At 39.4% G+C, this 27,950-nt stretch overlaps 1 protein-coding gene and 1 long non-coding RNA gene across 3 annotated transcripts in view; one reads left to right on the top strand and one right to left on the bottom strand.

The window, feature by feature from the left end:
• wdr27 (WD repeat domain 27) overlaps window positions 1-27,950 on the top strand; it is a 254,700-nt gene that overhangs the window by 181,356 nt on the left and 45,394 nt on the right. Inside the window, exons 26-27 of one of the 2 annotated variants that reach the window (XR_015428172.1) lie at window positions 11,985-12,058; window positions 14,042-14,130. The gene's annotated coding sequence lies outside the window, so the exon portion shown is untranslated. Of the gene's footprint in view, window positions 1-11,984; window positions 13,632-14,041; window positions 14,131-27,950 lie in introns of those variants that run through there. The other variant, XM_087148074.1, reaches the window with a different exon arrangement.
• LOC147800439 (uncharacterized) overlaps window positions 1-27,950 on the bottom strand; it is a 34,970-nt gene that overhangs the window by 2,763 nt on the left and 4,257 nt on the right. The window contains exon 2 of the long non-coding RNA XR_015428178.1: window positions 3,773-3,938. This is a non-coding gene — a long non-coding RNA (uncharacterized LOC147800439). The remainder of the gene's footprint in view (window positions 1-3,772; window positions 3,939-27,950) is intronic.

Genomic DNA, 27,950 nt, shown 5'->3' with positions numbered 1-27,950 from the left:
CCAACTGCAGCATGAGATTGTGAGGTTGCACATCTGTCACACATCTAGTACAGAATCACAGATGACGTGTACAGCACCATTTGAATGAAGTATAGAATATTTTCAACTTTCACCAGTAAAATGACAGTTTGCCGTACACAACAGAGCAATTGTGATTTTTTTCTCAGAATATTGACTTGTGTGTGACATATTCATTCTGTCTGTAAGCCCAACTCAGCATTGGTCTTGGCTGTGGCTGTGTTTTAATTTAATCAAAACTTCTATCTTTTCCTTCCTGTACTGTAGTAAATCTTAAATCTCTTTCTACTTTCCTTGCATCTGGTCTTTGATTATCCTTCTTCCCAGAAGAGTGGAGGTGTTTTATTTTGTCCTCTGCTTATTAAATAGTGACTGCTACTCACACGATGTTTATCCAGAGGATAAGCAGGATGTAGATATATGCATGTACCCAATCCCTACATATGTAGCTGTGTAAGGAAATTGGGATAATGGTGTAAGCCCAGAATTAATCATTTAGTCATTGGTCCCTCTCGTATCCTTGATCCTACTTCCATTTAACTCCTTGGTAATTAAGATCCTAACAAAGTTCCTGGGTGTGGTCAATTTCCAAGTACTGCCCCCACTCCCCAAGACTCCTAGGCCATAATTTTACAACCACAAGCCTGACCACAGTTTCAGAAGTTATACCACCCAGCCTGCATCCCCTCTATATAATCATCCCCAAAATGTTTCATGGTCAGTATCTTCAGTCTCCTCAATATCCTCACTCTCCAAAGTCTCCACAGTCTGTCCATAGGCTGTCCACTACTCGCTAATGTCCAATGATATTAGTCCGGGTTTTCCTAATAAAACATCGTCTACCCAAGTATCATTGTGACTGTGTCAGTTCTCAACTTTAACTCAACTCTTTGTCAGGCTACGCTTATCAACCTGTATGCTACACAAATTTAAATGTTACAATAGATTTGAGTCCGGGTTACATTTGTCAATTTAGGTTGACTTCTGTGGGCTGTTAAGCAGTATTCAGCTGATCAAGGTCATGCACCAATCTAATTGTGTCAAAGATGTCTTGTATCAAAGAGAATTTGTCAAGATTTGGAACTTTCTGCTGGAAAGTTTCCAGTATAATGGTTCCTTCCTGTATGGCACAAAATGTGTCTCAGGCAGGGTATATGCTTTCGCTGTTTATGTACATGTGTATTGCAAGTAGTCATCGGACACTTTGCCTTAGTTACACTAGCAGATGGTATTGACAGGACTAACAACAACTTGATATCCTTTCTTCGTAACACATGCACCAAAAGCAGCATGTGTGATTACTTCCCTGGTACTTACCATTACTGTAGTCAAAGGTATAGACAGACTTGTGCAAGTTTTAGGTTACCAGATAGAGATCAAGCCTTAGCAATCAGGCCTTGTCAAGAAGTCTTGAGGTGATTAAATTGCAAAATGAATTTTAACTATAGCAAGAGTGACCAGCTGTGAACCCTTTTTTCTGGCCTTTTACAGAACCTACTTAACTCCTGCCCGGCCACCATGTGTAACATTTTTCATGAACTATCGCTCCAAGTTCAAATGTAGTTGTATGGGATACTTTCCACGTAGCCGGCTGAGTGGGCTGCACAATAAGTCATGTGACATACCTTAGGAGTGGGTGGAAAATTAACAGAGTAGTGGGACTAAGGTGTATATGAGCAATATTACACTATCCTCTTTGTATTTACAGTAAGTTTGAATTGAGAAGATTAAACATTGGGAACATAGCTCAGCCCTTCTGTTCATTTAGTATGAATGGGTACACCCTGTCTCCAGTGTATTACACAATGTAGCTACGAACAGTTTTTTCAACACTTTTAAGGGATTTACTCAGACAGTGAGAAAGGTTTAAACGTATTTTGGGTAAAATGCAGATTTCTTTCATTCCTGCTGAATGTATTGCAAAGCAAGATGGGCATTATGTTTTTTAGATTATTCGTAATTTGAGTTTGGCTCTCTCAGGCTTCATCCAATATCTTGTTTAACCATTCCAGTGGTTTTCTGATTCTATGGAACCATTGTACAGGTACCCCTTGGCTGAGGAAAAGAGAGGTTGATGACAATGGAGAACCAGTATGTAGCCACACTCCTATGGGAAGCCTTCCCAAGGAAAATGCTGCTGTTTTGTGCACATTCAGGTGAAAATCAGTCATATACCGTGCACCACCAGTCAGTTAGATGCGGCCAGTATATGTACATGCACCATGGTTCACGATTAGGGCCTAAGCCATGTGCCATATTGTGCACTTCTCGTGCACACAGCTGTCTATTTACAGCTGCAAAGTATTGAAATGATAGCAACACTAATTAGTCGCTGGTGAAGCCAACCAGCATTTTTTGGCCAGCGGGGCATTGGGTGCACTCAAGTCTAATTGACTGTCACAGAACAAACAATCGTTGAATCACATCCGCCTGCCATTTTGAAAAATTTTTGTTTATTCTTCGTTGGAACCGGACAAAAGAAAAAGTTTTGCAGTTTCCTCACAGCCAAACATGTTTAATATTACCTTCTGGAACAAAGTTGTTCATTTCTCCTATAATCCTTAATATGTTCAGCAATGATGAGGCTTAACCGGACCCGAAAAGCAAGTCAAATCATTCATTTTTGCTTCGTTTGGCACAACATACACCACCTAAAATGACTGCTTAAGTTATGCCATAATTTGTCGCGTAAGTCATGGATTTATGCAGTGCGTAAGTTTCGTGAAATCGGTCTTAATTTGTGGCGCAACTTATACAATAAAATGTGGTGTAAGTGGAGTTACGCCATTGCGGAAAGTTTCCTGAAATCGGCTGAATTGCAGAAAGGCAATCCAAGGGAGGTGTGAGAAATAATTAAGTAATTTTGGTCATAGTGTTGTGCACTACAAAGCTTAATAGTTGTTTGTCCCCGTTTTTCAGTGGAGGAGAGGTGCAGCGCTTTTAGTTATGCAATTGCTTTGCAGAGAGAGAAAGACAGTATCGGCCTCCAGAGTGATCAGAAATTCCACAAGAAGGTCTTGTCCCTGAAAGCAAAATAAAGACTTGAAAGGAAACAAGGCTGATTGGTAAATGCTTTTAATTTCGCACGGAAATTGTTATGTATTAAAGGAACTCATTCGGGCACAGTTCAGCCAAATTAAAAGCTGTTGGCTGTGATGCTCTTGGCCATGGCATTCATGTTTTAAATATGCATGAAAGTGACACAGGCAACTGTTGGCTTATAACACCAGTGAATGCTGGGTCCTGATTGGGCTTGTTTAACAAGAATTTTTTTCCATTTTTTCTTAACAACATACCAATGTTACGGCCTTGAGTGGGTATCTTGTGCATCAAGGCAGTGCCCGCGTTGACGACTTCAACTAATTTCATGTAATTTGTTTTTTCCGGAGCGCAGGGTACATTCCCCCCTCTGCATTTAAAAAGAAATGGTCTCAAATAAATAGCATGACCTTCAGATGGTATGTCGGCCACAGTTTCTAAAACAAGCACATTCTTGCTGCAACAGAATCAGAATATTTCATTGAATTTTTTTCTTGACAATATTTGTTTGAATGGCGCCGAACATCCTATTACTCCTTTAAACATTCCAAAACCGGCTTCATGGGATAATGAAGTGCTCATTCCAAATCCTGAGCCATCTGATTGAATGTTGTTCTACCATGCAGAGAATGTTATTGCACCTGCCTTCTGCTGTCATTTTTGGGGGAAAGGGTTAGGAACCCCCCCCCTTAAAGCAGTCAGAAGTGAACATTACCTTGTGAATGTTATTTTACACAATGCCAATTTTATGTTGCATGGGTGCGCTAACACAGTCATCCGTATTTCACTGTTGTCAGGATGCAGTAGAGCCTCTGGCTTCTTGTTATTCCTGAAGGGTTAGCACTGCTGACGGGGCCCACTAGGGTGTTTGTTTTACCAAGCTACTGGAAAAGCAAAGCAAGTAATACCGAATTACCCAGAGTAATAGGCTTTGACTGCGCATAGCAGTGTTATTGTTTTACAAGGCAAGCTGAGATCCTGGTTGAGCTGTTGGACCAACATCAGGCTATGTTTTGCTCCATGATTGAATTAAAATTTCAAATGGAGCAAGATTTAACTTTGACCATATTTAGGTATTGTGTAAAATGAAGCCCAGGAGGGGGCTTGTAAGAAGGGGGTTACTTGTCATTTGAAAAGAAAAAAATATGGGCAAATCCAGTCACTGATGCTTTATTTGGGGAAAAGGGAGCTTAAAGGGGAGGTACCACTGTAGGATAGCAACTGTTATGAGGGAGGGAAAAAAAGAGGAGGGTCACAGAAATGCTGCACTAATGAATTAATATGTGTAAAGTTTGTGAAAATCTACTGGAAAGTAACCTAAACCCAGTTGTGCACGTATATGTAAACATAGTCTAGACCGGAAAGCAAGTTTTTAATACATCGTACTGCGGTTGATAGCAATCTCCTGTGACCACAAAACCAACATGTCTTAGAAAATTCTGTTCCAAACCTGTAACCAATCATGCTAGAAATATTCAGATTTAACCCAGAAAGGACGCATACAGGGTAGTTAACACAAACATTTTCATGGACCTGACAGGAATTTTGTTCTGTGAGGGCGCAATCCGGCACGATTTGAAGTGCACCCTCATTGGCAAAGACAGAGACATGCTGGTGAAACTTTTTTCTACTGAGCTCACGAACATGCCCAGTATACATGCAAAGGCCACACATTCAAACAGAAACTGATCATGCAGACTTAGCGCATCCTGCACAAACAAGCAGTGAGTTCCCACCAAGGCACCATCTTTGCTTTGTAAAAATACACCCTTCTTGTTTGCTCTCGGAGCGGATTACACATAGTAAACTTCATTGTTAGATTCAGGATATTTAAAGGGGGTGGGTGATGAGGTGTTGTAGTCAGTATATACCAGGTGATTGAAGATTACACATTTTGACATTTGGGAAAGGAACTTTAGCATTTATTTTTCGATAATGTAAACAATACCGGCATTTCACAATAGCCAGCCTCCAAGAGTTTGCAACGCATTGGCCAATCACATTGCGTAGACCACATAGCTCTAGACCACAGATTCGGATGCAGCTGGTCCCCTTGTCTATATTATTTTAATTTCTTCCTATTATTTCTACCCTCCCAAGGCTCCACTACAGTCTCCACCTAGAAATAAATCCCACAATGACACACCCTCGAATAAACATGTGTTTTTTCAAAACCACCCAAAGTTTATTCCCAAAATCAATCTAAGAGAGAGTGTCTCTGAATGGCATAGAGCCATCACTTCTTATCCAAAAATTGAAATATCCACAAGCTTCTTTCTTTGAATCTTTTAATCGTTGAGGCGAAGTAAGATTGTGTTCAGTGTGACCACTCATTTTGGGGGTTTCCTCAAGTAAATAAAAGTTTTACTGAAACATATCCCCATACCATTTTAAACTTGAAGATTTAAACCTTATGCATGTCATCAAGTTTGTGATGTCATCTAAGGCAAAGCTTTAGCATCGCAGCTGGTTTGTGCACAAAACGTACAGAACTGTTTTCTTTTCTTGAAAGGAAAACTCCACTAATTAGTGTTCAGACTTCCAATACTTATTTTAAGGTGACCACCATTCCCTTTGGCCAAATTTGGGTTCTTGATTTTATGTTTAATGCTTCTGTGAGCCACTTTTCCTATTACAAGTTTACAAAACATCACCTTCACAATGTGCAGTTTAAAGATATGTCATTTTTTGAAAATTTAATCATTACATCAGATCTTACAATAATTAACTTGTCTTTTTTTAAACTGTCAATATGGATTTGAAATGCTGAAATTTCAAAATATTGACACAAATAATGCACAAAACCTTACAAAAATTTGCCACCCCCACACTGTACAGGTTTTGCGCTATAGGCTCATAATCACATGCATTAGAGTCCCCACAAAGAGATTTCATTTTCTGCCCCCCCCCTTGTAGAATAATCTTCCTACATGCCTGAACCTGTAATATTGGCACTCAAAGAGAACAGCAAGTGGTCAGTGTGCTTGAGAAAGTAAATTTAAACCTGCATTTTGAGGTAATGGCAGCTCATGGCAAGTATTCATCCTAGGTCCATGCTGCCAAAGTGTGTAAGAATCATTCAGGCTCTATAATGGTGTGTTCAACTCCGAAGTAGTTGAAAGCAATCTCCTTAAATGGGGATTGACATGTGCATGCAATGAGGTGGCACACAGCCAGTCAGTGCTTTAACTGTTTAAGACTGATCATGTGATGGACTCTCAACCAGAAGAAATGGCTAAATTGTCTTAGGTATTAATGAATAAACAAATTCAACCCATCTCTCGTAAGACACAAAACACCTTTTCTTAAGTGAAGACACTCTTGGTTTCTCTGTCCTGAGAGGAAATGCATATCATCATTAAGTACTTGGGACTGGAGGGAAGACCACTGGAGTGCAGACAGTTTTTGAGAAGCAATTAATAAGTTTCTGATTCCCCAACAAAAGCTGGGAAATAGAAATAAACAAGACCCATTAGCCCGGGGTCATTTACCTTAGTCACCTAGGAACCCTTTTTGATTACATTCTCTTCCTGGATCCTAGTCTAGCCGTTTAAATTCCACACCCTGGGGACATGATGGTTACAATTCAGCCAGCCATTTGGTGACCTTAAGCCTGGACAGCTGCATAAAGAAAGTTGGGCCTCCATAGTGAGTCTTGTTAAATTAGAGATGATGGTAACAACACAAACCCCAGTCAAACGCTCTTTCATTACATTCAAGTGGTTTTTTTTACTGGAAAGGGTCATATGTGCCCATAAATTTAGGCTTATATAGCCTTTATACGGTCATATATCACTTGTTGGAGTAGTCCTGGTGGGTTGGTCATCACTGAAATACATCATGGAGGAGGGACATAAATACCTTGGATTCCTCCTTCATATTTCTTTATTTTTTCAATTAGTAATGATGAGCACATTGAACAACTTCTTAACATTGTACACAATTTATCTTCCTAGACACAGTCATCATTAGGATCAGCAATATGACACTGCAATTGTCACAGGTACTTTGAGTGACATAGTTCAACAAATGAAAGTTGGGGTGTTTGTTGTTTATTTATCTTTTTGTTTGTGTCCTTTTTATTTTGCTTTTCAATTCCTATAAGAGTCCCTTAAAATTTTTGTTTACTGAGAATATGTGGCATTACGCCAATTAAGAATAATTTGTTGATTTGAGAATAGATTGATGAAAAATGGATTTTCGTAACTTTTGCTGATACTTTCTGTTGAATGGAATTTCCCACCGTGTACAACAGGTTTAAAACTTGCATTTACAACTAAATTTATGTTTGTAAAGAAATAAAACCTGTGAACAGGTTGATCATTTAACAAAACACACAAACTGAAGTGTCAGGGAAGAGGGAGGAAATAAGGAACTTGGTCACATCATATTTGAGAAAGTCGAAGAATGCATGTGTGGAAAACATGGATCTTATGTTTGTTTCTGGCCTGTGCCATGGCTGAAATAGAATTGATAGTGAAAAATCATTTATTGTTATCCCATCACCTCCACATTTCAGGCAACTTGTGGTTGTAGTGTCACTGTAAGTTCTGAATATCATTAGACTTCAAGTCTACTGCCTAAAATGTTTATCATACGTATGAAAGTTAAGAATGTTTGGGCAGTTTTGGGTGTGACTGAAAGGATTTGCCTTATGTGATTACCAGACTGTTGCCGCGAGGGAAAAAGAGTTTAAAAGACCAGAGGGCTCATGACAAACATGTTATTGCAAGGAGTACAGTACTGCAGGTGGGTTTACCACATTGTTGTGTGTTTCAGTAGTGTATATGGCGTACCCTGTGTATAGTGTACTTTAACCACTGATGGTATGCTGGAACAGCATATAACGGTTTACTGTTGGATGCAGCCCTGAACCCATCTCTGGTTTCCATAGCATCAGATAGAATTATGGGAAACTCCAGAAATTGACCAAGCAGATGCAACATTAAGAGTTAGGTGGTAAGAATGCCCGCCATCAAAGACTTTCTTTCAGCCTTTACATCAAATACATATAGTAATAGCTATTTGTAAGTGCAAAACATATCTACCATGAAGGTGTGCAAGACATCGTTATTAACCCTGCACATTTAGCATTCCTCCTAAAACCAACTTAGCTACCTGACAGTATACGAGCCTAATTCTGCCATTTCGGAGAAAATCGCCAACTGTAACCATAACCACATCTGCCCTCACAGGTACCCATTTACGCTGCCACTAGCTTGATATGAACCCCAAACCTTATGATCAGATGCTGCAGATCCTAACCACTAGGCCACATGTCCCCCATACATCCAGTCCAAGAAAACTGTACATTATTGATGATCCGATAATCCAAAACATAGGCCCTTTGTGCCCCCCCCCATTATGACAGCTGTAATCAGGGTCTAAGTAAGGTTGGATAATGAGAGAAGTTTGAAATGCTGGTGGCAGCCAATATGTCGGTCCTTTCTATTATTCTCAGGAATTGTACACACCCTACACGCTTGCTCAGAATAAGTGACAAGGACCGTTGCTGGGTACACCTTCTGCCCCCACTTAAGTCACTGTTTATGTACCTATATACATGTATATAGTCATACAATGGTAGCAAGAGACAGGAGGGACTGTTAAGTTTTCACAGTTCAACTTCAGGTCATTACAAACGGTAGTTGTTGATTTATGCCCCAATATAAGGCCATATCCCTCCTAGCAAGCACCCAAGAGTTTCAGAAAACTGAACAGAAAGTCTTTGATGTTGACTGTTACAATTACAATTACTTATAGAGCTAAAGACCAGCTGATGTATACAGTGTGGCTAATCAAATTAAATACAACAAAAAATACATCAATTACTGAAAAGGCAAATGAAATTGGAATGTTCCGGTGTTGAATGGTACACTTTCCCTGTAGGGACTGCCCCAGGCAGAGTTGATTGACCTGGTGCCTGAAAAAATGGCACTGCCAAAAATGGAATCTTTAACATGTATGTGATGATGGACCGGTGTTGTTCCATCATACAGGAAGGTGGAAACTGGTCATGTGTATGAACAGCCAGCTAGCCATGCAGCCATAAATTTCATGATGTTACTGTACCATAGAGCTTGTTCACACTTGAAGGTTTTAACCCAGGGTGGCGTGGTGACTTGGGACAAACGGGCCAGCAAGAAGTGAAGAAAATGGAAAGCAGGAATGAAAAGGGAAACAGGTGGGAAAATCTCAAGTTTCCTCAATGGTGCCTTTAGGAATTGACCTATAACATTGTGACATCAAGCTTGCTTTACATGTACTTTGGCAGTGATGGGGATGGGACACAATCCATTGAGCCCCCATAGGATAGCACACATGCATGGAATCATGTTTTAGGTCTTTTGACCCCATCTACTGTTGATAGTTTGAAAGTCTGCTATTTTGAAAGTTACCTCCCCCCCTCCAAAAAAAATATTTGCAGTTGAGTCCATCACTTGTCCTGTCATAATTAAGTCCCTTTGTAAGTCCTTCCACAAGACCAGCCATAGGTTAGAGGGTCAGCAATGACTAAGGAACACTTTTGTGTTTGTTGACTTGAATATCTTGTGACTTATGAGGAACAGAGAAAGAACCATGCTGCCTTCCCAGGGACGTCCCTGAGAGATCCTCCTAAATCAATACTATTCCTTCCACTGAGAACCTCTTAGAACACTTTTGTCAACATGTACTTCAAAGAACTTCTCATGATTTGAGACACGGTCTTTTGGGGGGATATTATCAATATCATGTGGAAATGTAATCAGGCAGCATGCCCAATTTGGTTGGTCAAGACATATTTTGTGGTATGAAATTATATCAACAAGATACCTGATGGTATCTCTTCCTTGAAAGCAGTATGTAAACTAAGCAAACATAATTACCTAACATAATGATCATTTTTATTGTTTCTGATTGATGGACTTCATCACTGGCTACAATAAAAGTGCTTTTTAGCAGCTGCCCTGATCTGATGTGCCACGTTTTCCAGTGATATGGTCTGGCAAGGGCATAGTCATCATTTATGAAAGGGGGAGACAGCATTTTTGAAAAGGAGGGGCTTCCACACTGGATGGGGGTAATAAATCCAAGATTAAGGGGTCATATTTTTTGCTGCTGGGCATAAATTTCTTATAAGAAGGGAGCACTATCAGTGTTCCCCCATCCAATACTGAGAGGCAGGGATTATTTAAGCCCATTTCATTCGTTATGGTCACAACCTCTAAGTCAGTAGGTGAGTGGTGATGGCATGCACAGTTGCCAAACTTTCTGTCTGCCTACCATAAACACCTGATTAATGTCTACTCCATTATCCACAGATGTGTCTGCTTTCCAGGAGGTTTGCTGCAATTTCTTTGATTCTCAGATTCCCTGTTTTCACCTTGCTTGCCACCCAAACACTGGAGCAGACAGCTAGAAGAGTGGCAAAAATAAAAGCAATCAGGTACATGTACCCTTGCCGTGTCCACTCATTAATTTGACTGGTGTCTCCAGCCTGCAGTAAATGTCCAGCCATGTTTGGTCTGCAAGCAAATTGAAGACATAAAAAGTTTTTACTAAATCCCTTCTTTAATCCATCTGACCAAACAGTCGTTTGTAAACAAGGAGTCTATGATCAGCCGCATGTTAATTTTATAAAAGACACAATTTAGGTGATATTCGGGGAAAATTTACACGTTTTGTTATTTTGTTTGAAGAGAAGGAATCAACTGCCTCATTAGCACTTGATCTTCTAATGCACATATGATATTTAAAATGTTATTAAGAATGCAATTGCAGTCGCTGTGGTAATTATTATAGATATTTCAGTGCATGATAATTTGTTATGGAGGCATTTCGTAAATATACTTTAAACATTATGTTGTTTACTGTCTTTAGTACATTCTTTTATCTGTGTACTGATTTAGAGTTGGTTAGCCTACATCATGATTGGCTCACACAACAACCTGACACCCTGACCCATTCTTTACCTTACCTTGTAAACACATGTTGACACATGTTAGCAAGGTCAGCTAGGTTAGAATTATGTCTGTCAGGTGTGCTCTGGTGGCAGATGTAATGGTTGGAGAAGGCTGTAATTTTAAAGGCCAAGATTTTGGACTGTTAAAGAGGGCATTCAAAATTTTCAATTTTTAATTTGTTTTTTCCAAATTTGTTGACCCATCCTTCCTGATTAATCGGAAATAAGACAGCACATTCCAAATTCATTTGTGATTTGTTATATAAAAAGTAAATATCGATTTGCAGTTGTTCTTCCTTGATCCAAGCTAAGATGAGACCATGGAGGTAGCCTTCTACCTCCACGATGAGACCATGCATTCAAAAGAGGGAAGCTTGGCTCATTTCTTGATAGTCATTAAAAGAATCCTGTAGCATATATAAACTGGGAAGCTCTAAAAGAGGTCATCAGATATATGAAGTAGTGGAATGCCCAAAACAGGACATTCAACCCACCTGCTGTGTTGATGTAGAGGCAGTCATGATTAGCCTTCCCTCTCCCCTCCCCCCAGAATTATAGTGAAACATGCTAGGCGAACATGAATGACATATGCAGCTGCTGTAAACAAGGCGGCAACAGATGGTGTGACCTGATTTTTTGACTTGGCTGGTGTAAAACCTTGAGGTGTGGGGATGAGGACCAGGGGTCAGTACATTTGAAGGGGGCAGCAAATAAGAGTAGGTACATAGGTCCATGTGTTTCTTTGTCTGTGTTTTTTATACCAACATCTGCTCCGGTGACGTTTCCATGAAACATTCCATAGTACATGATACATTACCCATTGTGGCAGTGACATTCCAACATAATGTTCCCCCCCAAAAAAGCACTTCACCAGGAACATTTCCTTCCAATTGGTCATTACTGTCAAGCTGTATTTGTTATTCTTGCAGGCTTAGTATATATCCATGCATACAAGTCACCAGAAGAGTTGTTTGTTATTTGTCAGACATGTCATGAACTTGCGTGGGACTGCCAGGGATACAGTCTTGAGAAATGACTAACTGCGGTTATGCACTGAAGGCAAGTTGTTAGTAGAAGCAGTTAACAAATGTGAAGATTACCAGAGAGACACAGTATCACAATACCAATTGCACTAAAATCTTAGTCTCTGTCACTAAAACTGCTGTTTACTGACCCAAAATGAAACGGATCTCATTGGATGCATTCAGCATGGAAAATCACACTTCAATGCATCCTTGTCACATTACTGAAACTGGGACTTGCACTCAGATTGTCTGAGACACAGAAATATGCCAGTCTTGTTTTTCTGATTCAGACTCAGCAGCAGGAAAACCACTAAATAAATGTTTCCAAATGTGGATTGTACCATGTACTGTAAAGATTTACCGTGCAAAAGACCTGTGTGTCATATTGTATCATTTTCCCCATATAATGTGACTTAAGTCAAAGTTTGTATTTTTGACTTGTGATGTTGTATTTTGATTCAAACTTGACAGTGCATTGTTAAACTGTAAGTTTCAGATTTGGAAAGTTTAGTGTGAGCCTTTTAGTTTGTATTGCAGTGGTCAGAAAAGTCTCTTTTTATGTAAAATATGTGTAGTCCTCAATTAGGACAGGGTCTTGCACTTTCTTTTAATTACAGCAAAATGCTTTCAAGTGTAGCTGTGGTGAATTTTCTTGGACACAATTTTTGTTCAACTGTGTATTCTTCAATGTATGAAAACTCTTTAAATCATATTTGGTTAAACACATTGAAAGTGCACTGTTTAAAACAATTAGATAATCCATGCTTCCCTGGACAACTGAGGGTGCTGTTGCTGTGAAGTCATCTGGGGAAGACATGGTTCAGAGCACAGGTGTTGGAACTATTCAACCTGTGAACCTAGAATTTACCTACTGGAAACATTTTTGAGTGAGGAATCTTGCTTATTGCTATGCACATAAACAACAATGAATCAGCCAACCAAAAGAAAGAGAAAACTAAGTCCAGTTTTGTGTACAAACCAATGTAACATGGAGGCTTTCTTCCTAAGATGACGCCACAGTTTTGCTCAAGAATGTGGAAATATTCATTATCAAAAATTAAAATAAAAAATGCTGTAAAATATTCTTTGAAATGGCAAAATAACAGTTGCAAATAAAGTTGCCTGAGACATTTTGAAGGTTTGTATTAAACACAAATTGATTGCTGCCCTTTCATTGTCCAGTGATAGGAGGAACAAATATGTCATGCTGAGTTACAAGATACGAAGAATATGATGCAGATGATCAAATATCAAAATTGTGGTACACTTCTTCAGACACTGTTTTGAGAAAGACACTGGTTGAACCTAATTTAAGTTGGTTTCACTTTTTGTTGTTGTTTAAATATACTACTCAAAAAAGTTCAGGACCACTTTTTATTTTGGGCATACTTTTTTATATGAGATATTTTACTGCTGCAAAAACCCCAATACAACTGTCCTGAAGATTTTTTTAATGTTTTTTCCAATGAGAATACCCTCCAGACAAATAAAAAAATGAAAGAACTAAACCCCACTCATTACTTGGAAAAAAAGACAAGTTGAGAACAGGTCCTTAACTTAGTGTAGTATCTTGAACATAACCAAATAAGGCCGTTCCACAATAGTGCACCACCAAGAGTTTACAATGCATCGGCCAATCACAATGTGCGAAATTTGTCGACCCAATGCGCGTTTGGAAAGGGTCGACAAATTGCGCGTGTTATGATTGGCCAACGAATTGCAAACTCTTGGTGGCGCACTGTTGTGAATTGCCCGTATTGTTGAGATGTGTATAGGGTTGTAACCAACCATCTACAGGAGACCACAGTTAATAAGGGGCCTCAGTTTAAAAAACTATGATTTGTCAGGTGACTGGGAAGGTAAGTTGGTTTCACTGATGGGCCAGTGAGATTCATTGCTGAGTATCTGGTTGGTAAGTGTGATATCACTTCAGTTTATACAATGCCCACTGCACATAGAGCTAACATGGAACCATGGAACCGGATGTTAATGTGCAACTTTACTGTTTGTCCAATAGGAGCTTGCAATTAGTGGTGCGTCCGAGTGTATGATGAAGTCAATTACAGACCAGTTGATGACCAAGAAATCTCTTTCCAACATTACCAAGTGAGCAATATGCAAATGGAATTTCCCGTTTTTCTCCAGTTTGCCATGCCAATGTTAACAAGGCAAATTAAAACAGCCTATGTTGAAAGCGTACCATTGCAGCACTGGTGTGTGAATGTTTAAATGGAATGCAAGTGTTCCAGTGAGAACAGCCCAATGGAATATTGAAATTGTCGACTTTTGAGCTGCTTTCTGATAGGAAAATATTCTGCAGACTTGCCAATATTTTCACAAGTGGAACATACCCCTAAATTATCCATTTGCTTTGAGAGCATGTATCTTTTTGGATATGTTCCCTATATAGAGTGAGATTCATGTGCATATTATGGCAAGTCAACAGTCAATGATGAACAGGTGTGTTTCACATGAATTATGGTCATAGATATACCTGCTGAGCACTACATAATGGACTTAAGTGAAGGAGCACAGACATGATGGAATGCCATCTTATGCCACGTTGCCCCTGGTGTTCAGAGTTTATGGTGGGGCATTGGAGGTTTACCTTGAATTGAAGGGAATTTAGAAAGGTCGAAAGTGGCAGGCAAATCATGTTCTCGAATTAAATGTGCTGTGTGTGACTGATTGATGTATTTACAATATGGCCTCCATCTCTTTTCAATTTCAAATGCACATCTGGCTGTTTTTTTTGTGCCCTCAGTCATGCTAAACTGATGAATCTTTATTACTTCTGTGTGCCATATGTGGTACTTTCATGCAGTGTTTAAAGGGATTTGTAAAACTCATGTTTTGACAATTAGTCACACACATACACAGTGTAATATCGGCTTTATTCCTTGGTTTAAGGCCTTACCCAGAAATCTACAAAGGGCACACATCCACTGCAAACCATCTTAATCATGTGTTCGTTAGGAGCTCAACTAGTGTAGTTTTTTAAATATCGTTTTCCCAGCCACAATCATCGGCATCTCTGAAATCTTTGCTACCCCTGATTATCAGGCATATCATCCTTTCTGGAAACTCACTTCCTTCAACAGTGTCAGTAGCCCCAGCAATGACTTTCAAAAGTAAAAGTAATGTGAATCATGTTGTTTAAATGTACCATTGCCGCGCCACCGGGAACACCTTTGTCTCAAGCCTACATGAATAAATGCAAAATACACATCTAGAAACTCTGAACACCTCATTATCTGAGTTGTAAACTGAATTGAGCTCAGTGCTTTGCCTCATCAAGAACTTTGAACACCACACCACGATGCTCCAGGGAGAATACCTCCTAAATCAGATAAAGAAGTGAATGAAATCTATTATGATGGAAAACATCCTGCAGTTTGTGTTACTGACAGGTCGGCCCATCGCGATATCAGTGGAGGCGTTCTCATCATATGCCACAGGCCATGGAAGCCAGCACCCACATAGCTTCACGTTAATTTAACGCTGTCGACTCGTTTTGCAAGATTTCAATGGCTTCACCTTTTGGTCTTAATTAGCTTTTGGTCACGCTGCTCCAACCATCTGGTGGAACATGTGCTGGCACGTGCCTACCTCCTCACGGACTCAGTGCACTTTTCACAGGATTTAATGCTTGGAGGCAGGGGCACGCAAAGGCACCAAAGTGCATTTGTAATGAACTTTTGATGGAGGCATTTTTTCAGATTACTTGGAGAATGCATCTATCACTCATCATTGTTAATGAACAGTTCACATAGTAGGCCTACAGTGATGGCTGCTGCACAACAAGTTTCAGAATCAATAAAAATACCAACTGGAGAATTTAATGTGAGTTATGTTTTCATGGTGTGTTTTTTGTGAGAAATAAAACAGCCCTATTAAATCATGGTCAGTCATAAAAATGTGCTGACGACTGAAAAGTAGGAGTCCAAAGAAATACATATTTGTTGTATATATTTGTATGAAGTATGCTACAAATATATTCATGGCAATACTGATCGACCTTTCAGGGAAATAACACTTAAACTTGTGGAGGGTGGGGCAGGTCTCACTTGCCAGTGCTGACTCATCAGTGAATCCTGTTATCTTTCTAAAAATGTGAAAATGCCATCCAGCTTGTCATATCCAAACCCAAATCCCAGCTCCTTCCCTCATACACTGAGAAACCCCTTGATTCTTTAGCAAATCTCTCTAAATCTTGTGTTTATTGAAAGTGCCCAATAAGTAACCACAAAACCAGCTCTAAACAAAAAACGGACTTTCAGAGGGGAGGGACAGTGTCGGTGCTGGTGATGAACTGGAAATTTGTGGTTCAGAGGCCATATGAATTTTGTGTTTTAGATTTAGAACCAGCAGGACAGAATTGTTTATGTCTATCTGATCACCATTGACATGTTTTGCTCTGGCATGTGAATATTGCCTCTGCCTGATAAACACTAATTAAACACTAATTAATGACATATTTTAATAACCACGTACATGCAGTTCAAGGATATTTCAACTGCACATCCATTAATGCCTTCAGTAAGCTGGCTAATGTGTATAATTCTCAGAAATTCTCTGATAATTTCAAGCCAGGTGCTCCTATGGTTGATAAATTTCTCAATATTGGTGTCTTAATTATTTTTTGTTGAGACATTAAACATGTACTGGTAAGGCTTGATGATGGGGATTTTTCTTGCTTTTAGGGCTGGATTATCTAATAGGCATTCACTGTGCCTATACGGGGCCTGGAAAAACATTTGGACCTACAAAAATAGCATAGGTGTATCATAAAACTAGAACATCAATATTCAATATTGTTGGAGATTCCAATTTGAAACTGCTGGTTTGCCTGCGGGATAAATACTAATTCGGTGAAATTAAATTGGTGTTTTCTCTATACATCTACCCTGGCTCTCTAGATCTAGAACTGGAATCCTGGCTTTGGGAAGGCCAATTTGTGGGTATTTCACAACTGTCCACTCAATATCACGTAATGCTGTGAGAGACTATCACTATCAGAGCCATATAGTGGGCAGGAGGTCTTTCAAAGTGATGACAGTTTTGATGTATCACACAGACATGCCGTCGCCTCCCAGCAGTCCATAAAGTCTGATCGACCATCCGGCAATGATCAATTACCAATTCATAGCAAACGTCCATTTTGAGATGACAATAGATGTCATTGGGCTTGAAAACAAGGATAATGCTTCTAGAGTTATATCAATTGGTAGATTGCAACTAAAAATATCCAGCCCTTTTTTTCCTTATGTGGGATGCATAGGGGTGCAGTCCACTAATTCAAGCCCCATTAAAATCAGTCTAAAATCAGCACTATTCAGGGTCCAATAACATGCATACCAACATCCCTGAGATTTCTGAAACACAAATTAAGTTATTGTCTGGTCCCTAATCTTTCAATTTCTTTTCAATTTTGTATGGGTCAACGAATTACATTTTTAATTATTCCCACAAAACAAATTCACCCCCCGAAAAGTGATTTTTCCGAAATCTGATTGCAGCCATTTTTCAAGCGGCAACCCTCAACTTTCTGGGGTGCTAAGGACCCTTTTTCAACCATAGTTTTTAGCCATTCTGCTCATAGGAAAGCTCAAAGACCTAGGGAGTTGATCCTGGCAATGATTTACACAATCTCACCAATTTGGGGCCAAACAATCTCCTTTTTCAAAAGACACTGTGGGGGGCACTTTTAATGCTAATAAGCAGGCCAGAAATTCTCACTTGAATAAGTGGACTGCACCCATTGGCGTATAACGATTGCTCAGTCTGATGGCCTCAGTGGTTTTCACAGCAGGATTATGAAGATGTGATCATGCAAATGGCTCTTTTCATCATTATCACTCACACCTGAATGGTCAAAGGTTCTTGTTTACCATCAAGCTGGAAGTTAGACTGTTATCCCTCTCTCTGTCTTTTAGATCCCTTTAATTTTTTTCTTGTTTCTTCAAAACTTTCCTCACTGTGGGTTTACAATGTGTAAACTGGGAGCATAAGGATAGTTGGTGTGCTTTTGTGTTGACTTGATCTTCCACTGAACTATATTTATACTCACTGGATGATATTGTGAACTCAAATTTGAGTAACGTTGAGTAATTTCTGAAGAAGCAAAGATCTTGCAGGTTGCTATACCTCGTGATTCGGGGCAAGCTTTTGCATAGCGACCACCGTCTCTGGAATGGACTGGTTCCTTTGTGCCCTTCTTATCTGTTAAAAACAGTGTATTGGTGCAAGATGTCTCTTAATAAAGCAAAGGCTTGCCCTGAATCATGGGGTAAATAGCAACAGCGTCTTTATAGAGAATTCTAATCGTTGTGTCTATGTGAATTTAAACAACTCAGTGTACCAGATTTTATTCAAATTTAGCTCTCAAAGGGCTTATTGGCAATCTTTAGCTAAGGTTAGTAGTAAGCATGTAAGTCCAGTCCCTGAAGTCAGCTTTTTATTGGACTACTCTGTCATTCCAATATTTAGAATCCATATGGATTTCCAATTAACCTTTGTGCAAATCTAATAACTTGCCTTCAACTATATGTAATGAAACAAGTTGGTGATGGTGATTTAAGAAGCAGTGATCCTTGAACTTCCAAAGGTTGCATCCAGTGTTCAACCACATGAGACAAAAAGGGGTCTTGTTAATTAGTATGGCGTGCACACAGAGAATCAGGGACCTGTATGTATTTTTGACTGGTCCTGATTCAAAATTGATACTTTTCATGCAAACTTCAGATGATTTTGGAAGCTTCTTAAAATAGTAGGAAAATGCATCCCCCTTTCTTTCCAATTTTTTTTCCCTGTGCCTTTGTTGAAGTCTACTGTCAATCAGGCTTCAATGTTTCTTTGAGGATTTGACAGAAAGTTATATTTCAAATATTGGCCTGTTTGGATTTGATTTATGGTCTGTTATTGGTTGCAGTGTTCTCTCCTTCAAACTCCTTGGATTGTTTTGCATTATAGCCAGGTCTGTGTTTGTGTGTGGGCCTAGAACCCAGACATGGTGTCTAGAAGGACGTCCTTTTTTAAGGACGTGCGCTGGATCCATTTGTTTGCAGGGTGACACCCAAACAAATCTAAGTCAATGAACTGGGTGGTCCACACCCACCAAAGGCCCTCGGTTAGAAGTCACTACATCCTTGCCATCACATACAGAGATTGATCGCACCCTTCAGTTTGTGGCAAATGGTGTCATGGGCTTGTAATGTCGCTTGAAGAATGTCTGAGCAAATTCGAGACTGATACACCGGATGGATGTTAAGTGCAAAATGCTTACTGTCACCCAATTTAATATGGGAGGCATCATCACCAGTTTTATAATGTCAAATCAACATTCCAAAGTTGTAACTCATAGCAGAAACACGGGTGTCTCTCCAGATTATCCACTTGGATTTGCAGTTTAAATTGGCTTGCGCTGATTTCCCCTTCAGAAAGTGATTGAATTGAAGGATAACTACTTGAATCATCTGCAGGGAAAGTTGAAAGTTAAGCATAAAATTTCCTACCTTGATGAATTTTCAGGACTTTAGGCCAGACGAGTTTGCAAAATTCTACAGAATTGAGAAAAATTGTACTGTTCTTCTGAACCTTCTTTTGAACACTCCACCTTTCATTTATGTCCTAATGTTTCCATTTTTTGGTCTTTTCTGGGAAAGGATTAAGGGTGGTAGAATTCAGACCCCAAGATGAAAATGCAACCATTAATATCTAAGATAAAATAGTTTCTGCACAGGTGTCTTAGCTTATAATCAAGTGTAGTTATTACATGTCATGTCTACTTTTGCACATGTGAGAAGCTGTCAGTGCACAAATGATAATGGAAATGTGGGTGTTGGAAGGGTTGTTGCCCCATCGTTGGTTAGATTGTAACCCCCCCCACATATTTCTGTAGAAATATTCAATCACAGAAAAGATATAAAACATCTTGCAGTCATGAGTGGAACAGATTGCAAAAATGTCAAATCTTCCAATGGATCCAGTATTTCTAAATTTTTGTGGTTTGTCATGGTTAAAAAAAGAACTCTTCCGGGATCTCAGAAGTTTCATTGTGGTTTCTGAAGGAAATGTCTTGTTCTTCTAGTTTAGAGTTCAGCGGCACATAAAGTCCCCCATCACAACTGTAGGTCTAGATCTGTTCCTGGAGGATTGAAAGCAGAAAATGGTTTCGGTCAACCCTTAATTTTTTGGAAATTGAATAATGGGAGAATTTTTTCTGCCATATGAGTGAGTTAAAGGGGTGCCCAGGTTAAGTGAGAGTCCCCTTTGGTATTGGTGAAATCTTTGCTGAATTGCCGATATGAGGTCATTGTTGTGTAGCTATTTGGTTTGATGGATGATGTGGGCTATTCGATATGAATAAGTCAACATGAAGCAATTTAGTAATGGCCAGGAATTTTGATTTAGCCCAGGGTTATGTGTTCTATTCAAATAGTACTCCTCTCATGGTCATTTTGTTGATGCATGATTGAGTTGATGTTTGCCTGACTTGTCAGTTAGCCTGAGCTTTATTCTGTGATAGCTGCAGACAACTTAACTGCCAGTTTCTTTGGAGATGGAAAGAAAAGTACTTTTGAGATCAGTGGATATGGGGAAATTTCCCAACATGTCTGTGTGTTCAAAACTTGTTTCTGTTCTTTGAAACTAGCAGGATGCCTTCTACATGTCGCGTTAGCTATCAGATGAGGTCTTTTATTCTTTAACCGTCAGCAACGGGCGTCAGCATGGAAGGGGGGGTAAAGTTCTGTCTAAAGCACCCTTCAGCTGTAGATTGACAAATGGCAGAAGGTCATCCATTCTTGGGTATTTTCAAACAAATTAGTGAATCCCATTCCTTTTCTCCTTTGTTTTTGTTTTTTTCCTGTCCTTTTTCCATCTCAGCTGAACTATTAAATCATGAAATTGAAATTGTTCTTCTTTTGTTTAACTTTCATATAAATCCAGATGTTATGAAATGTTCCAAAAGCTTTCGGAATGAGAGACTAATTTTTTTTATAAAACACTGAAAAATTGCAACCATGCATTTCCGACTCATCGGCATTGAATCCAAGTCAGAGGTCAATGTTTTGTTTCTCGATTCATGAGTCTAAAGTTGTTTTTGAAAACCTTGCCTCATCTTTAGCTACGGCTCTGCAACCAAGGACATGCACTCAACAATACCATTCCCCGGCACTATCCTCCATGCACTGTCTGTCCTGTTAGATTTCAAACTTGCTCCGTGCTTTTGTTTCCACTGTTGATACCCTTGGCACACATCCCAACAATTGACTACATTTTTCCAGATGGTGGAATTAACTCTGACAAGATGGAATCGTGTTAGCATTTTCTGTGGCACTTTTTAGTACGTGTAAACCAACCCCAAAGCCTGTAAATCTGACAAAACCAACCCCACAGTTGTCCAAGTTTATTTATACTTTTAAAATCTATTGTATGCTTGGACCATATCATCTGTGTACAATATATACTGGCCTGTAAAAGTACAGTGTTTCGCATCTGGTTTTTTTAAACCTGTATGCAATTGTTTGAGATTTTTTAGTTTCAATATTAGGTTTTCCTTTCACAATATAGAATTTGAATGAACATGTCAACTTTCAAAGTATTGAAACAAACTTCTTTAGAGTTACAAAGCATAATCACAATAGCAAACCAAACATCCTTGACTGATGACAGTGAAACGGTCGAGATGCAAACCTACAGAGCTTGTGCCATATTTGTGTAAAGTCTTAAATGTTGCCTGAGGCTTTGAACTGCCCCAAAATTGATTTCATTTGTTAACCCCAAAAGACGGATTTGACTTCATTCATCAGTGCATCTCTACAACGAAATCTGTAAGCGTTCAATCTTTTTGTCTGTGATTGAGTCGAATATGGTCCGCTGACTGCCTTGTCATGTCAGGTTAGTAAAGTGGGCCAACTTGAATAACTTGCCTGAAATTGGTTTCTCCTTTCTTTCCAGAGAAGACACGACTGAAACGATGCCAAGATGTGTAAAATTGCTATTTGAAAGATGCCGCTTTGTAAATCTAGCTTCTCGTCAGTGGTGTTAGTCTGATTCACAGGAAGCAAGGAGCTTCATTTTTCTGAAGGCGGACACCAGACTATTTTGGGAGCTCATAGTGGCCGTAGAACACTAAAAAGGTCTTCTTTCCCCTCTGAATTCAGACGGAAAAGAAGCAACGGGGTGGTGTGCCCTCCACTGCACTCAATTGATGAGTAAGAAAGTACTGTTTAGTTTGTCCCAGGAGAGCTGCATCAGAACGCATCTTTTTATTAGGATGCAAGACTGTGGTGATTCATTTGACGTAAGCTAGCTGCAGTATCAAGGGAGTGTTATTGCTTCCTCTGCTGTACGTGTTAGCTTCGGTGTTTACTATCAACTTTTTCTGACCTCTGTAGGTACTTTTTGTTGAACTGAAACTGTACTTTCATGAAACGGAGACCTCACCAGGAACCCTGAGAAACTGCTAAGAGAAACGCTCATGAAGTATGAAACAGGGATTTTTTACACCGTGAATGGAATGCGATCACATTCCAATAATTTCTGCCCCCAACATTAAAACCTTAGTTGTGCACGAGATTCGTTATCTTTACCAGAACCTTTCTAGAAAAAAAATACCAGATTTGTTCTTGTGAATGTTCCATCCCCTTGTGCTCAGATAGCAAATTAATGGTTATGTTAGGGTAATTGCAAGAATTAATTTCTTTGCGTGTTTATTGCATTTTTAGTGGAAGCACTGCATGTTTCATACTTCTTTAGTCACCTTGAACACGGTGAAAGCTTTACTTACTACATGTATGTTTTAACAATCGGGCTCACGGAAACTAAGGTATCTACATCCCATGGGGGAAGGGCGATATCAGGGACAGACAGATAGCTATGTGTCGGAGAGTGGAGGGCAGCCTGCTAGTTTATTCTTTGTGCCAATTTTGATTAGTTACGAGAACTTCCTTTATAAAGACATTTTAAGCAGAAAGGCTGTCGTCTTCATCGCTTGTTATAAATGAGGAGATACAATCACAGTACAAAGTTTCATTGTAAATATTGAGCACTTGTGTTTTTCTAAATATAAATTAGGATTAAAAGTGACTTTCAAAGCACTGAGGTTTGCAAGACCTGCAACGTCAGTGGTTTGAAATTGAAGACTTTGTTTGGAGAGCGTAGTGGTGTAGGACAGTCACGCTCATGTTCCATGTTGTTCATTGTGTGCATTTCTGAGTTGCTGCCTTGTAGTCTGTCTCTTGCCCATTCCATACAGATACAAATCTGGTCTAATTTTTAAAATCAGACTAACTGTTTAAAAATTGAAGTAAAAAACAAAAAGGTTAACTTGCCCGGCGGGCTACACACAGTAAAGACCTCTTAAGTTTATTTTCTAAAATTTCAACATTTTAATTTTCAGCATGTCAGGTTAGTTAAATTGAGGTGTCTGAAAGGCAGCTTCTCTTTACTTGATTTCATTTATTGAAGGATATTCACATCATTTGTAAAATTACTATTTAAAAGTATTAAATGCAGAACACCTTTAACTCTCAGTCTAGAAACCCAGTCAATGAATAGTTCAGAGGTTGTACAGTGAAGTTAGAGTTCCTTACAAGCAGCATACTCAGGGTAATGCAACAAAGTGAGCAGGATTTTGGGTGCCATGACCTACCTCATGTAACAAAAGAACCCCCTTATGATTCCACAAAATATGTTGATTTTTGCCGAGATCAAGTTCATTGTAGGATTTTGAAAGAAAACAAGGAACTTGAATGTTGATGTGGCAACGGTGGTAGTGGTGTGTAAGTATGTTTCGTTACGTGTCCTTCAATTACTCCATAGTGCATGTCAACTAGAAACACAATGGATATCCCCTGGAGATATTATTCATATACTGTAGGTTACGTTACGTGAGACCAGAGGGTCTTTCTAAATAGTTCTTTTTGCCTAACCGAAGAATTCTTTGGCCAGTTGTAAAGCGTGTGTGTGGTAGGCATGAGGAACTGCTCAGTGAAATAGTGTTATAGCGATCACAGCAATTTTTAAGGTTTCCATACTGTCACTTTTCAATTATTTCCTCCGTCAGTATCTTTGTTAGAACTGTGAAAAACGGTATATGTCCACTTATATCCCAGATAGAGCTGCTGTTTTTAAGGGAAAAAACAGAAGCAGTGAGTAGGCATTTATGTTTGGACAAAGTGTATTTCGATATACAGCGTGTATTAAAAAAAGCGTAAGTCCAATGGATCAGTACGTTAAAGTTATGAAGCGGAACACTCTAAGTACGGTTGCATTGGAAAGGGAAAACATTCTTTCTCCAAGTTGGGCCCAAAGGTATCCAAGCTTTTCTATGCATTGTTGCATGTAATAGGTAAATTAAGAAAGGTATTTCTTTAAAATTACTTATTCAAATAAGGGGACTATGATTTACCTCTACATTCAACAACACCTTCGACATATCCACCTGCCTTTTATCAACACAAATTTCACAGCGACAGAGCATGTTTTTGTCTCGTTTATAAAACAATGGTGCTTTATACTCATCCGGTGTTGCAGAGATCCAGGTGGTATTTCAATGGAAAGCTACCCTTCCAGATGGAACCATACTGGGAGAGTTTAGCTTCATGGGACGTACCAATCCGTCGTACCAAGAAGTACCCACAACTTCTGATGTAACCTCCCAAAAATTTGGGAAGTGGGGGTGTGGCGCTGCTTCTATCCAAAGATCAATCGAATCTATTATATTATCAATAAAACCTCAACCGAAGTTGCTGCTGTTAAGTAATCAAAATGAATCTCAATCTTCGTACAAGCCACAAGGAAAAACTGAATAGGTCTAGGCCTACTGTTATTTAGTTTTACTTGTAATCAGAAACTCGATTGGGAAGATGGTTAGAATTCCAGCATCCAGATATGAACGTTGCTTCTCTACCAGCTTAAATGGCCTATTTGTGAGTTAATTTCTCCTAGTAGTCAATCTCCTTTTTTAGCCCAAGTCTTTTTCTTTGCACAGTGTCTAATGAATTCCTGAGAACACGATGCACCTTGACAAAGAGACTGTCAACATTGGTTACCGGTGGAAGTTAATGGCATGACTGTACAGTTCTCAGGAGTTTGGGGTTCCATTATTGCTCCGGTCCGCCGTCTGATCTAACTTAAAGCCAGTTCTTGCAGTCAGTTTGTACTTCTCTTGAAAAATCTTGCTTTATCACTAGGTTTCTCTTATCTTGGATTTAGGCTGTACTGCAAAGCCAAGTGAATATTTGGTCCAAAGAGGGGAAAAAGAGTCGCAGCAGTTACTTTTTAATGACGTAAATTTCTGAATGGATATTTCTGTTATTGTAACCCAAGTGGCCGTGTGTTTCTGTCATACATCTGTGAAATTCTTTGAACGCTGGGCTTTTCAAGTGGGGCAGCCAGGGACAAAGAAACAATGCTGGAAACGGGTGTATGTGTTTGAACTCTGGCAGGTTATTGTTATCCTATCGAGACTCAAGGCCTGTGTATTGATACTGTTAGCACATGTATAATTGTCCTAACATAATCAGACTCTGGGGGAAACTTCCTGCAACCAACTTAGACTGTTTGACATTCTGCTGTTGTATTCACGAGAAGTAGGCTACAGAGGTAGGTTACTGTCTTGTCAGACGCTTTTGTTCGAAGTCTCCCTCCAGGATAGCCTGGAGACCAGTAACATTGGAACAGCTTGGTTGTAGCACTGCCAAGTACCTGAATTCTTTTGGAACACTCAAAAACTTCCTGCAACCAAGACGAATGGACGTTTTGCCTGTATTCGCCAAAAGGTAATGTGTTGCTGTTTTCAACAATTTTATTCACAGTAACTCTGAAGATCAGTTATAATTGTTGTGTTCCTTGGGGATGAAGCGCTGCGAATTCACCTCAGTCCTGTTGGTCAGGTGCGTGTGATTTATGTCTGAGCACTTTCCCATGCAGCAGTTTGGCCTTCACCCCTGAAGTACAACTGCAAAGCATACATTTACTTTTGTTTGTTATACTTCGGAAAAAGTTTACTTTACTTTTATACCTGACACTTCTGTGTCCGTCATGTTTGGCCCTAACTCAAGGGAACTTTGTGGGAAAATAAGTTGTTTTCTTCTGTCAACAGATGTTTTTTGCTTTAGTTTTTGAGAGAAAATGCTCGCTAAACAAGAAATTATACTAGGGCTTCGATAAAGAGTTTTATTTTGACCTTGTAGACATTTTAGAGCGCAATCCAATTAATCCGTAGCATTTGGCATTTGGACGACCACCCGGACGATGTAGCCCTTGTTCAGAGCAATTGGTTTGTGTAAATCATGCAACCCTTTTTTCCGTTGGGAACTGTCTCTCAATTATCAATGCCAAGAGCTTAAAAGTTGGTCCTAAGTTAACCCTGAGATATTAAACCCCGATTGACTTGATAGGCAAGCCTTTGATCTGGGAGATACAGTCCCGTTAAGGGTTAAATCCATATTTTCCTCCCCGTGGATTTTGCATACATTATTTGGAGTAAAGCCGAGCTAGCCCGTGTCTGTTGTCATTATTGGTAGAGTATATCAAATAAAGGGTCTGTGCGGGACGGAGTTGTTGTCAACCTTTCCCCTCAAGAAGCTACTTCACCTGGAGATCTGCTGCTCTGAATTTAGCTTTTCGTTGTCTTACGTTAATTCCTTTACTATTTGAGTTGTCTTTCATTTGTTTCATTACAGGTATGAAACCAGTTTTCCACATGACATAAATCAATTAGCCAAAGCCTGTGGGCGGAACACACCCTTTAATGACCCTTCTCCATTTCTCAGATCAGGATCAGTGTTAGACATAAAATACGCTTGTTAAACGCCAAGGTTATGGCTATTGGAGGGGAAATTAATGTAAGCACTGGTTGTAAAAATTGTAACACTCCTGTAAACAACGGACAGCTTGGGTAAAGGTTTTGTGACATGTAAGGGTAACAGACTCCTTTGAATCATGTTTCTGGAAGAAACAGGTTGAACGTACAAGAGTTTCTCATTATTAAGATGTATCCGTTTGACCACTTTTCTACTTTTCAAGTAATTTTGATGAATCCAAGTGCAAGAGGTAAATGTGAAATTAAGTCTTTTCAAGGTGAATTTAAAATGGAAGTTCAATGAGGAAAAAGCTGAAGGTATTCAAGAAAGTTCAAGTTTTTGCAAGTTTTGAACTGGCCATTTTTGAGCCAAGCCAGTTTACCTCAACGAGGCCCCCTTTTCAGAAATCTTTCGCTTTAAATTTTGACCAAGATTGATCCATTTTCCCCTTCCAACAACTTCTGTCAGACCTTTTCCGTCCTGCAGGGTGGTCCCTGGAAGTCGCGTCGTTTTTGATGAAGGCAACCTTCCTGCGATAGACATTAATGTTTTGCATCCTTTCGTTTCATTTAGCCACATTAATCTTTTTACAATTCCATAAGCTGCATCTGCTTGTGTTGATACCCCGGCATTTGTCAGAAATCCTCATTGACTCATTTCACCTTCAGCTCACTGTCCCTTTTGTGAGGATCCCGTGAGGGGATTACACTAATTTTTTTTGGGGGGGGGTTTGTTTATGTTTTTTTTCTGTTTGGTATGAGATGATGGTTAAAACCAGGGCCTCGTGGTCATGTAGGATTCTCGAAAGTAATTTCTGTCCGTGCTGAAAAGAATTGTTGTGGGAAAAGAAATAATAAGGGAAGAATTAGTGTAAATTTCTGAAGAGATTCGGCGAGACTGAGCAATTAAGCTAGCATTCACAAATGAATATAACAATTTCAAAGGAGGTCTTCGACGCAAGAATTACAGTCGCAGCACGCGAATTGCGCACGAACACTAATGCCGGAACTTGCCTTTTGCATGTGTCTTAGCAATTCACACACACCTTGTTAGTGAACAAGGCTTATGAAATACTTGCACAGGGTATTACCGAGGTGATTACTTTCACTGCCA

The sequence above is a fragment of the Acanthaster planci genome, linkage group LG01 (genome assembly GCF_054643075.1).
Source record: "Acanthaster planci isolate LZ-2023a linkage group LG01, COTS_SCS, whole genome shotgun sequence".
NCBI classification, from domain to species: Eukaryota; Metazoa; Echinodermata; class Asteroidea; order Valvatida; family Acanthasteridae; genus Acanthaster; species Acanthaster planci.
This window is presented reverse-complemented; position numbering and strand designations above follow the sequence as displayed.